The sequence below is a fragment of the Cygnus atratus genome, chromosome Z, assembly GCF_013377495.2.
Source record: "Cygnus atratus isolate AKBS03 ecotype Queensland, Australia chromosome Z, CAtr_DNAZoo_HiC_assembly, whole genome shotgun sequence".
NCBI lineage: Eukaryota > Metazoa > Chordata > Aves > Anseriformes > Anatidae > Cygnus > Cygnus atratus.
The window spans coordinates 25,531,459-25,544,517 of NC_066396.1; the positions used below are offsets into that span (position 1 = coordinate 25,531,459).

Consider the following 13,059-nt stretch of genomic DNA (forward strand, 5'->3'; position numbering starts at 1 on the left):
TGAAAGAGACCTCCAAGATCATCTGGTCCAACCATCACCCTACTAAAAATATCACCACACTAAACCATATCCCTAAGCGCCAGGTCCAACCTTTCCTTGAACATCCCCTGGGACGCTGACGCCACCATCTCCCTGGGCAAACCTTTCCAATGCCTGACTACTCTTTCTGAGGAGAAATGTCTCCTAATCTCTAATTTAAGCCTACCCTGGTTCAGCTTGAGGCCATTCCTACTTGTTGTGTCACTAGTTATCTGCAAGAAAAGGCCAACTCCCAGCTCCCCACACCTTCCTTTCAGGTAGTTGTAGAGAGCAATAAGGTCTCCCCTGAGCCTCCTCTTCTCCACACTAAACAGCCCCACTTCCCTCAACCACACCCCATAGGACTTGTGTTCCAGGCCCTTGACCAGCTTCATAGCCCTTCTCTGGGCATGCTCCAGGGCCTTGACGTCCTTCTTGTAGTGAGGGGCCCAAAACTGAACACAGTACCTGAAGTTCCCCAGGTCCTCCTTATGACCCTTCTTATAGATGGGCAGCACATTAGCAAGTCTCCAGTCATCCAGAACCTCTCTGGATGACCATGACTGCTGATAGATGATGGAAAGTGGCCCAGGAATCACATCTGCTAACTCCCTCAGCACCCTTGGGTAGATCCCATCTGGCTCCATGGACTTGTGACAGTCCAGGTAGAGCAGCAGATCTCTAGATGTTAAGAAGGCATTAAGAACTTTAGCCTTTTCCATATCCTCAGTAGTCATGTTCCCTCCTGCTTCCAGTAAAGAATGGAGATTCTCTTTGGCCCTCCTCTTACTGTTAATATATTTATAAAAACATTTTTTGTTATACTTAACCATAGCGGCCAGGTTCAGCTCATGCTGGGCTTTGGCCTTCCTGATTTTTTCTCTGCGTATGCAGGCATCCTCCTTGTACTCTCCCTGTGACTTGCCTGTCCCTTTTTCCAATGGACACAAATTCTGTTTTTCTCCCATATACAAAGCAAATGTTCCCTGTTTAGCTATACTGGTCTTCTTTCCCTCTGGCTCATCTTATGGCACACAGGGACAGCCTGCTCCTGCACCTTTAAGACTTCCTTTTTGAGGAACATCCAGCCTTCCTGGACCCCTTTGCCCTCCAGGACTGACTCCAAAGGGACCCTCCTAACCAGTGTCCTGAACAATTCAAAGTCTGCCCTCTGGAAGCCCAAGGTAGCAGTTTTATTGACAGCCCTCCTGACTTCACCAAGAATAGATAACTCTACCATATTGTGGTCACTCTGCCCAAGACAGCTCCCTACCACATCTCCCACCATTTCTTCTCTGTTTGTGAACAGAAGTTCTAGTGGGGCACCCCCTCTTGTAGGCTCACTAACGAGCTGAGTCGGGAAGCTGTCTTCCATGCACTCCAGGAACCTCCCAGATTGCTTCCTCGGGGCTGTATTGTATTTCCAGCATATGTCTGGGAAGTTAAAGTCACCCATGAGGACAAGTGCTGGCAATTGAGTGACTTCTGCCAGCTGCTTATTGAATGCCTTATCCATCTCTTCATCCTGGTTTGGCGGTCTATAACAGAGCCCCACCAGGATGTCCATCTTGTTGGCCATCCCCCTGACCCTTATCCACAGGGACTCTACCTTACCATTCCCAGCCCCAAGCTCAATGGCATTGAAACACTCTCTAATATAGAAAGACACACCACTGCCCCTCCTTAGATTCCTGTTCCTTCTGAAGAGCTTGTAGCCATCCATTACAGCCCTGCAGTCATGGGAGTGGTCCCACCACATTTCAGTGATGGTGACCAGGTCATAGTTTGCCTGCCACACAATGGCTTCCAGCTCCTCCTGTTTGTTGCCCATGTTGCGTGCATTGGCATAGATGCACTTGAATCACACAATCGCCCTCACCCTCAACCCTGGGACTGCTCCCCCAGGTTCATCTCTATCAAGTCTAGTTTTCCCCCCAACCCCCTTCATTTCCAGTTTAAGACCTCTCAATAAGCCAAGCCAGTTCCTGGGCTAGAGTCCATTTCCCCCTTTGAGACAGGCGGGAACCATCGGCAGCCATCAGGCCAAGTGCCAAGTAAACCTCCCCATGATCAAATAATGCTAAATTCCTGGCATCAGCCTCTCAGCCATGTATTAATCAGCTGGGCCTTCCAGGTCTGCTCAATATTCCTCCCTACCACTGAAGGGATAGAGGAAAACACCACCTGCACACTCACTCCATCCAGTAACTGCCCCAATCCTCTGAAGTCCCTTTTGATAGCCTTTAGGCTTCTCTCTGATATTTCATCACTGCCAGCCTGACTTATCACTGATGGCTAATAATCAGAGGGGTGAACAAGGTCAGGAACCTTCCTGGTCCCTGACCTGGGCCCCAGGTAGGTAGCAGACTTCCCTATGAGTAGGGTCTGGCCAACATATGGGGCCCTCTGTTCCCCTCAGAAGGGAGTTGCCTATGACCATTATCCTTCTTCCCTTCTTGGTGGAGGAAATCTTGAGGCATGGAGTCAACTTCCTTGCCCTAGACAGCCTCCTGGGTGGACTTTGCCCCACATCCTCACTACGCTGTCCCTCGACCCCCAAGGCCTCATACCTGTTGGGTAAGGGCACCTGGTGAGACAAGGCAGGTAGGGAGGGAGCTCACCTGTGATGCCAGGCAGGGACCTGTTTCTATTCTTCTTCATATTCCAGGTCCCCTCCCTCTGCCCAACAGAGACAGGGCAGGGGGTCCACCACTATTTGGGGTGTGTTGCCCTGGTGCCTTTCCCTCAGGCATGGCAGGGAGTTACTCTGCAGGTCTAACTCCTACTCACACTCCCTGATGGTTCTTAATTTCTCCACCTCCTGTTTGAGATTTGCCACCAGGCTGATCAGATTCTCCACCTGCTCGCACCTCATGCAAGTAGTATCTCTGTCACCCTTTGTTGGCAGCGACAGGCTCAGGTACTGCCTGCAGCCGGAGACCTGAACAGCTGCATCTTTGGGCAGGCACTCAGTCTGGGTTGCCACAGTCTTTTTGGTGAGTGCTTTAGCGAGCGCTTTCTGCCTTGTGGTGACCATGACTGGGTCTGCTATCTGGGAGGAAGAAGTAGTTTTGGCTTTTTGGATCACACTGATTTTCCGTTGGTATCTTCTTAAGGCAACATAATACAGGATGTCTTTAAGCCAGAGAAGCCTATAAAGTGACAGCCTAAGCCACAATAAAATACTGCTCAATTTAAGAGGGAGGATCTCATGTTTAGGGCATCTGGTTTTACAATTTGCCAGAATACACGTGGGAAATATTTTCTCACAAATAGTTATTGCACTGGGAAAGGCAAGTCAGCCTCCCACCCACATCCTGTCATTATTTATTTTTCCCAGATTGACTCTGTTCTTGGGATGCACGTGTTCTGAATCAATGTTGTATCCCCAACATGGCAAAAGTTGTGACTGTAAGCAACAGGGAACATTGCAAGGCTCAGAAAGACAGATAGACTGTACAGTAAAAAGCTTACATTAGATTAAGTATACTAGATTAGAATAAAGAGCTTACTTATATAGACTAAAGACCTTTTAGGAGACTACATTTGAACCAGTATTTCTTGTAAAGTTATAATGAATATTTTTACTTTTTAGCAGTGTTAGCATTTTCATTTTTGTTCTGTTTCCATGTCTGTCTGTTTGACTGATTTATCTTGTTCCATCAGGCATGTCTGTCTTCCCCACATGTTCCAGTTCATATTTTCAAGGCTGTTTTAACTGCTGTAGCCCCACAGAGAGCAGAATAGCAAAGAGCTTTTAAAGATGTTCCTAATAGCTTTTATCACTTAAACTTGGTGATTTACTCTTTAGAGATATTTTCTAACAGATTACACTTAAATGCTTAAGTTTACCCTGATCCCATTCTCTTTTGCATGCCATGTTGGACAATATTGTATATTCTTATCCAAATAAATAATTTACTTTTGCATTGAAATGACTAGCTCACTGATGTCTGCTTGTTTCCATACCAGACATTTCTCTTATAATACTCATTTAGGCCAGGAATCAAAGTATTGTCTATACTTGAGATAGAGTAGCGTCACCAACCACTACTCCCTTCTCTTTCTTCCAGAAAATGAGCCACCTTTTCCTCTGTGAGCAACAACCCATTACTAGCTTGTAGAGGTAACATCAGGTTGTATAGGAATTTATCGTTATTTGGAAAATAGCATAGAAAACCTTTGTTAACCCTAAAGTTATTAAATGACATTTTGGCTATACAAGCATTCTTTCTCCTTCTTGTGCTTCTGAAGGAGATTTGTGTACACAGACATAGAATCATAGAATCATTAAAGTTGGAAAAGACCTCCAAGATCATCTGGTCCAACCATCACCCTACCAACAATGTCACATCCAGACTTTCCTTGAACAACCTCAGGGACGGTGACTCCACCACCTCCCTGGGCAAACCTTTCCAATGCCTGACTACTCTTCCTGAAAAGAAATGTCTCCTAATTTCCAACCTAAGTCTACCCTGGCGCAACTTGAGGCCATTCCCTCTAGTCCTATCACTAGTTATCTGTGAGAAGAGGCCGAACTACCTTTCAGGTAGTTGTAGAGAGCAATAAGGTCTCCCCTGAGCCTCCTCTTCTCCACACTAAACAACCCCAGTGCCCTCAGCCACTTCTTATAGGACCTGTGTTCCAGACCCTTGACCAGCTTCGTAACCCTTCTCTGGGCATGCTCTAGGGCCTTGATGTCCTTGTATTGAGGGGCCCAAAACTGAATGCAGTATTCAAAGTACAGCCTCACCAGAGCAGAGTACAGGGGGATGATCACCTCCTTGGTCCTGCTGGCTACATTATTCGTGATCCAAGCCAGGATGCCATTGGCCTTTTTGGCCACCTGGGCACACTGCTGGCTCATGTTCAGACAAGCATCGACCAACACCCCCAGATCCTTTTCCTCTGCACAGCTTTCCAGCCACTCTGCCCCAAGCCTGTAGCATTGCATGGGGTTGTTGTGGCCAAAGTGCAGGACCTGGCACTTAGCCATGTTGAACCTCATCCCATTGGCTTCTGCCCATCAATCCAACCTGTCCAGGTCCCTCTGCAGGGTCTTCCTACCCTCTGGCAGATGGATACTTCCCCCAAACTTGGTGTCATCTGCAAACTTACTGAGGGTGCACTCAATTCCCTCATCCAAATCATCAATAAAGATATTAAAGAGGATGGGCCCCAACACAAACCCCTGAGGAACACCACTCGTGACCAGCTGGATATCACTCCATTCATCACCACACTCTCGGCCTGGCTGTCCAGCCAGTTTTTAACCCAGAAAAGTGTGTACCTGTCCAAGCCATGGGCTGCCAGCTTCTCCAGGAACATACTGTAGGAGACTGTGTCAAAGGCTTTGCTGAAGTCTAGGTAGACTACGTCAACAGCCTTTCCCTCATCCACCCAGCAGGTCACCTGGTCATAGAAGGAGATAAGGTTGGTCAGGCAGGACTTGCCTTTCATGAACCCACGCTGACTGGGCCTGATCCTCCAGTTGTCCCACATATACATAAATTGCCTGATTGCATTCAGAATGACCTGTTCCATCACCTATCCTGGCACCGAGGTCAGGCTGACAGGCCTGTAGTTCCCGGGGTTCCCCTTACGACCCTTCTTATAGATGGCCATCAAGTTAGTAAGTCTCCAGTCATCCTGGACCTCTCTGGATGACCAAGGCTGTTGACAGATGATGGAAAGCAGCCCAGCAATCACATCCGCCTACTCCCTCAGAAACCTTGGGTGGATCCCATCTGGCCCTATGGACTTGTGACAGTCCAGGTGGAGCAGCAGGCCTTTAACTGTTCCACCTGAACTGTGTGTGTGGGTTTCTTCTGCTCCCCATCCCTGACTTCCAGATGGGGATGCTGAGTACCCTGAGGATAAGCAGTCTGACTAGTAAAGACAGATGTTTGCCTGCCACACAATGGCTTCCAGCTCCTCCTGTTTGTTGCCCCATGCTGCATGCATTATTATAGATGCAATTTAGTTGTGCCATCACCCTAACCCCCCAACCCTGTTTTTGCTCCCCGAGGCTCATCTCTGTCAAGCCTCATTTCCCGTCATTCCCATTCATTCCCTGTTTAAAGCCCTCTCAATGAGCTCTGCCAGCTCTTGGGCTAGCATCCGTTTCCCCCTTTGTGACAGGTGGGACCCATCTGCAGCCATCAGGCTAGGTGCCAAGTAAACCTCCCCACGGTAAAAAAATAAATAAAAATATTCCTGCCATGGCACCAGACTCTCTGCAATGTATTTATCATCTGGGCTTTCTAGGTCTTCTCAGTATCCCTCCCTGCCACTGAAGGGAGAAGGAAAGCAGGAAAACACTACCTGTGCTCACACTCCATCCAGTAACTGCCCCAATCTCCTGAAGTCCCTTTTGATAGCCTTCAGGCCTCTCTCAGTGATTTCATCACCTCCAGCCTGAATTACCTCTGCTGCCTTGAAGAGGCCTCGGTGAATCATAGAAACATTAAGGTTGGAAAAGACCTTCAAGATCATCTGGTCCAACCATCACCCTACCAACAATATCACCCACAAAACCATGTCCCTAAGCGCCAGGTTCAACCTTTATTTAAACACCCGCAGAGATGGTGACTCCACCACCTCCCTGGGCAAGCCTTTCCAATACCTGACTGCTCTTTCTGAGATGAAGGGACACCCTGCATACTGCGATCCCCTGCTCTTCTGCAGAGTCATTTATTACTTTAATTCTGTCTATCTACACCAAGGAAGGATACCAAAGTAGTGTAAAGTTCCATGGTGTCAGACACAGCTATGCCTCATCTAGCAGAGTGACCAGTTCCAAGTAACTGGAGAATATGCACCCCACACCAGCTGTCTGTGCTAGCTGACATTACAGTACAACACCTTCTGAACAGGATAGTAATTCCCTTTGTGATAAATCCACTGATGGATAAGACAAACCCACCCTCCTGAGGCATGTTTGTTCCGACCGACTCATTCAAGCTCGTCTCAACACCCAGCAGCCTTTTTCCTAACTCACTTCAATGTCCAGTTCCTTCCCCAAACTTTTTCCAGGTAGGTACCATTGGTACCTCTCCTTGCAGGCTGTGGTGAATTCCAGCTGTGTCACAGGACTGTGGTCAAGTCACCCAACAGGTTGTAGCAAGTGACTAAGAAAATTACTGCCACCCTTCATACTCTTTTTCAGCATAAGCTCCTTCTAAGCTGCCCCTGTGTGGAAGAGCACTTCAGATCTGACTCATGCATTGGCATGTGGGAGCAAGTAGTGTTTGTCCATTATCACTGGTTTGAAATAGGAAAGCTAACAGAGATGAATTAGTAAATGGAGATGCCTTCAGAGGGCTCAAGGTGCAATGAGATGTTTTCTGCTTCATGATGTTATCAGCATTGTACAGGATGTTCTCCACTATTGAAGGCTCAGCAATGTGCAGAATACATATGGACCGCTAAACAATGTCCTCCATATGATTTCACTGCTTTGTAACCTAAAGAAATCCCTTTCCTGCTGTAGTTTTTCCCGGAGCCTAGAGGAAGGCACCTCCAGTTACTGGCATGGTCTGAAGTACAAGAAAGCAGGATTCTCTTTCTTCCACAGGTTTCCTTTGGCCCTGGGTGGACCAGTGACTGAGTCCTGCCTCAGCCCCTCCTTTCCATGGTTCTCTGCTCTCCATCTATACATACAGAAACTATTACTTTGGGAGCAGGTTTCCTAGGGCTGACACAACTGATGCAGCTGCTCTCTGGTGGCAAGGAGCTCCTCCGAGTGGTGAAGGCCTGTACAACTTCACATGTATACGCACTTAGCCATGTCATGATGCATGGGTGGCCGCCAAAGCAGAGCTTCCAGCAGCTTTTCCATACTCTCTGCTCTGTCTGCAAACCACAAGCTCAAACAGGCTGACTCTTGAGATAAATGACAAATAAATTAATCTTGCTCGTCACTATTGCATTGGCAGAAATAAATAACTGTTTAAAGATGGAAGTGGAAAAAAAGCACCAAAACACTGCAGACTAGATTGATTCAATATTTGTGGGTTTTGTTGATATTAAATCAATATGAAAAAATGAGTTGAACAAAGTTCTGTCTTAGTTTGTATATTTATAAACAACGAGAAAAACTTTAGGTCTGGGGCTGCCCCTTAGTGTCCTGCATAAGAACTGCTACTTCTAGATCTCATGCTAGCAATGACTACCAAAACGATTCAGACTGCAGGACCCAAGGAGTCAGACTCTCCCAACTGCTCCAGGACACCCACAGTTGTTTCTCTACTGCGTTACTACAGCAAACTTTGCATAAAGTTTCTGCTTTATAAACAATAAGCAAAATGAGAAGTAATATTAAAAATTACAGAGAAAAAGAAGTCCAGCTTCTCATGGCTTGGTACCTAAAGCTACAAACTCTGCAGGTAATTTAAGTACTTAACACAGTTCAGTATTAAAGGAATGGGGTTTAGGCACGTGTTTTGCAGAATTGAGCTGTATATTCCACTAATGAAAGGCCAGCTGACAGCAACAGGCATGCATGGAAACATCTGGTCCTTAATAATGCATCTCAAGCTTACCATTTGCTGTGGGAAAAAGATAGTTCAGAAGCACTTAATACCAATGCCACTGGTTCGAGGGGGAATGGAAGAAGAGGGAGGAACAGAGTAATGCAGTATTCTCAAGAGCTGTTAGAGGAGCAGTCTGCAAAAAGACAAATTCTTTCTCAAATGCAATGGGATTGAGGAGCCTGAAGAGGGCGTTGAGGGCCAGTAGGTAGTCAGGATATACAAAGTATTTAAGGGGAAGAAAAGCCATAGAAAAAGACCTAAATAAGTATTTTGCATGTGTTTTCGCTGTGGTGGAGCTTGGGGAGTCTCCCACAGGACAGAGAAAAGGACATGCTGGCGGATCTGTCTCAAACCAAAGTGGGCGTAGAAGGAATTGTAGGGCAAATCCTCAAAACAAGCAGTAACAAGTTACCAGGACTGGATGGTATCCACCCCATAGCTCTAAACGAAATCGAGGTTCATGAACCATGTGCTCTGCTAGTAGCCAGTTGCTGAAATCTGCTTTGATATCAATTTGAGACATGCCCTGCAATATCCAGAGAGCTGCTGAACAGTAAAATCGCTGTTCATAGTAGATAAAGAGGTGGACATTAGCATGAAAAACAGAATGGTGGGAACATACAACATATATATACTGGGGAAAAGTAAAAGGAAGTCATGACTCAAAACTTTCCCTGAAGGAGTCCATGAGTGGATGATCTCAGTGACTGCTGTCTACCTTGTGCCCAGAAAGGATTCCTCGCTCTTTAAGAAACAAGGTTGCCATGGGATAAAAGGAAAAGACTTGCAAAGGTGCATGACTTATTTAAAGATAAGAAATAAAGAATGAATTATTATTCTTTAAAAGTGACCTGAAACCACCAATGGAGACCCATGGGAATCTGTGCTGGGGCAGGCACTATTCAGCATATTCACCCATGATGTGGGAAAGGAAATGAATAATGAAGAAATGAAGTTGTGAGTTTTGCTGTTGTTCTTGTTTGTGTTGATATAAAGCTGCATAGAGAGAGGAAATGTAAATGTAGGCCCAGTAGGAATCTGAAAAAACAAAACAAACAAAAAAAAACCACAAAACAAAACAAAACAGAAAAGAAAAGAAAACAGGTTTAGGAAATAAATAGAAAACAGAACAAGAAATATTCTTAAACCACTAAATAAGGGAGCTCACTTCTTCAATATTGTAGTAGTCCTGGTCTCTTCATCTTACAAACAGTACAGCAGGATTAGAAGAGGCAAGGAGAAGAGGAGAAAAGGTGTTCAAAGGTATGAAGCAGCTTTTATGTTAGAAACAGCTAAATACACAAGGCATGTCAGTTTGCGGAAGGAAGTAACTGATTAGGGAGGTGAAAGAAGTCCATGCATGTGGAAGAGTGGCATGGAGAAGGTAAGAAGTAATTATTCATGGTCTTCACCAATATAACAATAAGAAGAAATAAAAAAAAGAAAAAAAGCCTAGGTCAAAACAAACAGAAGAATATTTTTAAATGGTGAAGCTGCTTGCTATGACAATCTCTTGGGAAATGTTTATTGACAGCTACTAAATACAAAAGCCTGTGTCATTGAGACATCTCTGAAATGCATATCACTGGAGACTGGATGAGTGTTCTAGGCATGTGGTTTAAATGGATGTCTCAGTAATTTTGTAATAGGGAGAAAATTCATTAAGAAGTCCAAAGCAGACCAAATAGCCCTTTCCAGGATTAGGTCAGAACCAAGCAAAACTCTGAAAGCAGGAAGTACTTGCAGCCCTCCCCATATGGTCTCATTGTTATTATAGGTGTTGTTGCTCCGAGAGATCTGCTCACGGGATAGAAGAGTGGATTTTCAATAGCACTAAGAATGGTGGTGTACCAGTACTATTGGAGCAATGCATGTCTCAGCAGGAGCCAGGCTGATTGTTAAAAAAGCTGATGCAAATAGAGAGCCAGAGGCATCTGTTTCTGAGGTACAATAGATTTATTTGTCTTTAAAATGCAAGGAAATTTAGTGGTTGTTTCATGTTTAATTGAACATCATAAATGATGGCCCAGAGATATGTTGCATGCACGTGTGAACCACAGACAGCTGAAATGGTGGGAAGAACAAAGAAAGCCAAGGGGCATCATTTTCTCCTCACAGCTGAGAGTTAACATGGAATTTGGGGCTGCATGTTTCATTTCTGTTTGGAGAAGAAACTGAGAATTGAGTGCTGTGCAGATACACTCAAGTGATACCCAGCTCACATTGCCCTGCTGTGATGCCTCCATCCCTTGCCTTCGCGGAGCAAAGGCTGGAGCTCCCAGCCCTGCCATCCCTGACAGGCACCTCCTCTGAGCTGCAGGTCAGCAGCTGAGTTCTCCATGTCAGACAACATGCTGACCTCCTGGGCTTCATGTCAGCCTCCTGACCCATACCCCAGCTATGCTTAGCAGACCTCCTCAAGTTTCACTCTGCAGCATAAGGTCCTCTTAAGAGGTTGTGAGTCATTCCTCATGATCTTGCTATGGCTGATCAGTTATCTCGCTTTCAATTCCACTATATTAGATGCACAGAAGTAGACTGAATGAACTAGATTTCAGCAAACACCTCTAATAATAAAAACAAAAGCATTCAACATTGAAAGAGAAGAAGTAGACACAAACATCTGTGGAAGTATAACTCAACCAATACAGATCATGTTTAAAATATGTTATTAAAATTTGGAAATAAACTGGAATAAAATCACTGAAGTGAGTTACAATGGATGAGTTGAAGTTGTGACAGAGAGAAAGCCCACAGAACAATTACAAGCATTCTCTTTGTGCAGCTAAAAATAATTGTCATGTCTGCTGTGGAAAACAGAGCAATCGTGCATAAATCCACTTTGAAATTTACTGCTCTGCTGACTTCTAAAAGGTTGAGTAATGTTTTATTGCTCTTACCCTGTTTTCAAAGTATCTCTGTAACAAAGCCTTGAAAGAGATGGTGTTAAATTCACAGAACTTCCTTCTTATCTCCACCCAACCATGCTGAATAATATTCTATTTTTGATTGGAGGGTCTTCTCTTTAATTTAAATAGCTACATAGCACAGTTTATACTCTTTCTGACCCAGACAACATGACGTAAGTTCCATCCAAACTCCCTTATTCGTGTGAGCTTTCTACATTCATTATCCATAAGAGTGTAATAACATTTATATCATACTTGTGAGAGACATACATCTCAGTGAAAAGGAATTTGTTCATAATCAGAACTGTATGAATTTCTGTTATTTGTTTTTCAGATATTTGACCAAAGTCCCTGAGCAATGAAAAGGGGAATGCCAATGACTGACATACTCTGCAGCATTTTTTAATTTAAGCTTTTATTTTCTCTGCAAATATTTTTTTCAACCTACCCCCCCCCCCCCCCCCCCCCCCCCCCCCACCCCCCCCCCCCCCCCCCCCCCCCCCCCCCCCCCCCCCCCCCCCCCCCCCCCGTGCCCTTGATTTTAGAGCGAAATGCAGTTTTGCTTTTATTTAAAGACTTTTCCAAAATAACTCTTCTGGCGTTGCTTAAAGGTTCTTAAAAAAATTGATCATTCCACTGGTATTTCCAGAGAAGAAAGGACAAATATGCTGACACAAATAGAAAGAATGCTACTAAATGAAATTTCATACATACTTTTGATGATAATACAGAGCACTGTCATCTATAGATTAAAAATTGACAATATCACCACCCTTCCTTGCTCTCTGATTCTAGAGAATTTCCATTTCAGGAGTTCACTCACCAGATCCAAATAACTGTCAGGTTCTTGAGGGGCAAGTACATGCTACCACCTTTTTCCATTGTGTTGAGCTAGGTATTCAAGTATGTTCATTTTGGTACAAAAATGTAAGTATTCCTGTTTTCAGATAGCAAGAAGCTGTAGTGAACACCTGGGGCTCTTACATCTCCTTGGAGTTATACTGTGGCAGAAGTACGGCAGAAAACAGTGCTTGCCATAGTTCTCTAGCACTCTAATTATGGTATCTTTATTAATTCCATGTGTACTTTCCACCTTCCACAGGTCATTGAAACAGCGAGTATAACAGGCATCGATGTCTTTTAGTCAAACGATTACCTAAATAAAATTATGACACTCCCAGAGCAAGTTCACAACAACTTCCAACTATCAAAATTATGGATGTTACTGGCCCATGGAAAGCTCCTAAATAATGATATGACAAAACATGTAGATTTTCATCAGGGTACCAAGACCAGGCATTCCCCATTCTTTGTTCTTGTTTACTATGAAGAGAAATTTAATGTAAAATGAGAAGATGATGCTCCCACCATTTCCTCTTATGATGCAGCCCCACTTACAGGACAGGTCCAGCACTCTCAGCAGTCCCTGGCTCATCTGACAAGGTGTGTTGCCACTCCAAAGCTACATCCCAGCCCCAGTCCTGACTTTAATACCAAACAGAAGCATGCTTGCATTACCTTGTAAGAATGTTACAATTCCTCCCTGAAAAAGACGGAAGACTGGTAAAAATGTACAAATGGGACTCTGTTCAAAGGGC

The 13,059-nt window shown here is 44.8% G+C and overlaps 1 protein-coding gene across 7 annotated transcripts in view; it reads right to left on the reverse strand.

Annotated features, from left to right (window-relative positions):
- LOC118251421 (proteinase-activated receptor 2-like) overlaps positions 1-13,059 on the reverse strand; it is a 57,744-nt gene that overhangs the window by 10,884 nt on the left and 33,801 nt on the right. For 2 of the 7 annotated variants that reach the window (XM_035553500.2, XM_035553499.2), the window contains exon 1: positions 11,453-11,474. The exons of 3 other annotated variants lie outside the window; for them this stretch is intronic. The gene's annotated coding sequence lies outside the window, so the exon portion shown is untranslated. Of the gene's footprint in view, positions 1-5,308; positions 5,431-11,452; positions 11,574-13,059 lie in introns of those variants that run through there. 2 more of the 7 variants (XR_007709249.1, XR_007709250.1) reach the window with 2 other exon arrangements.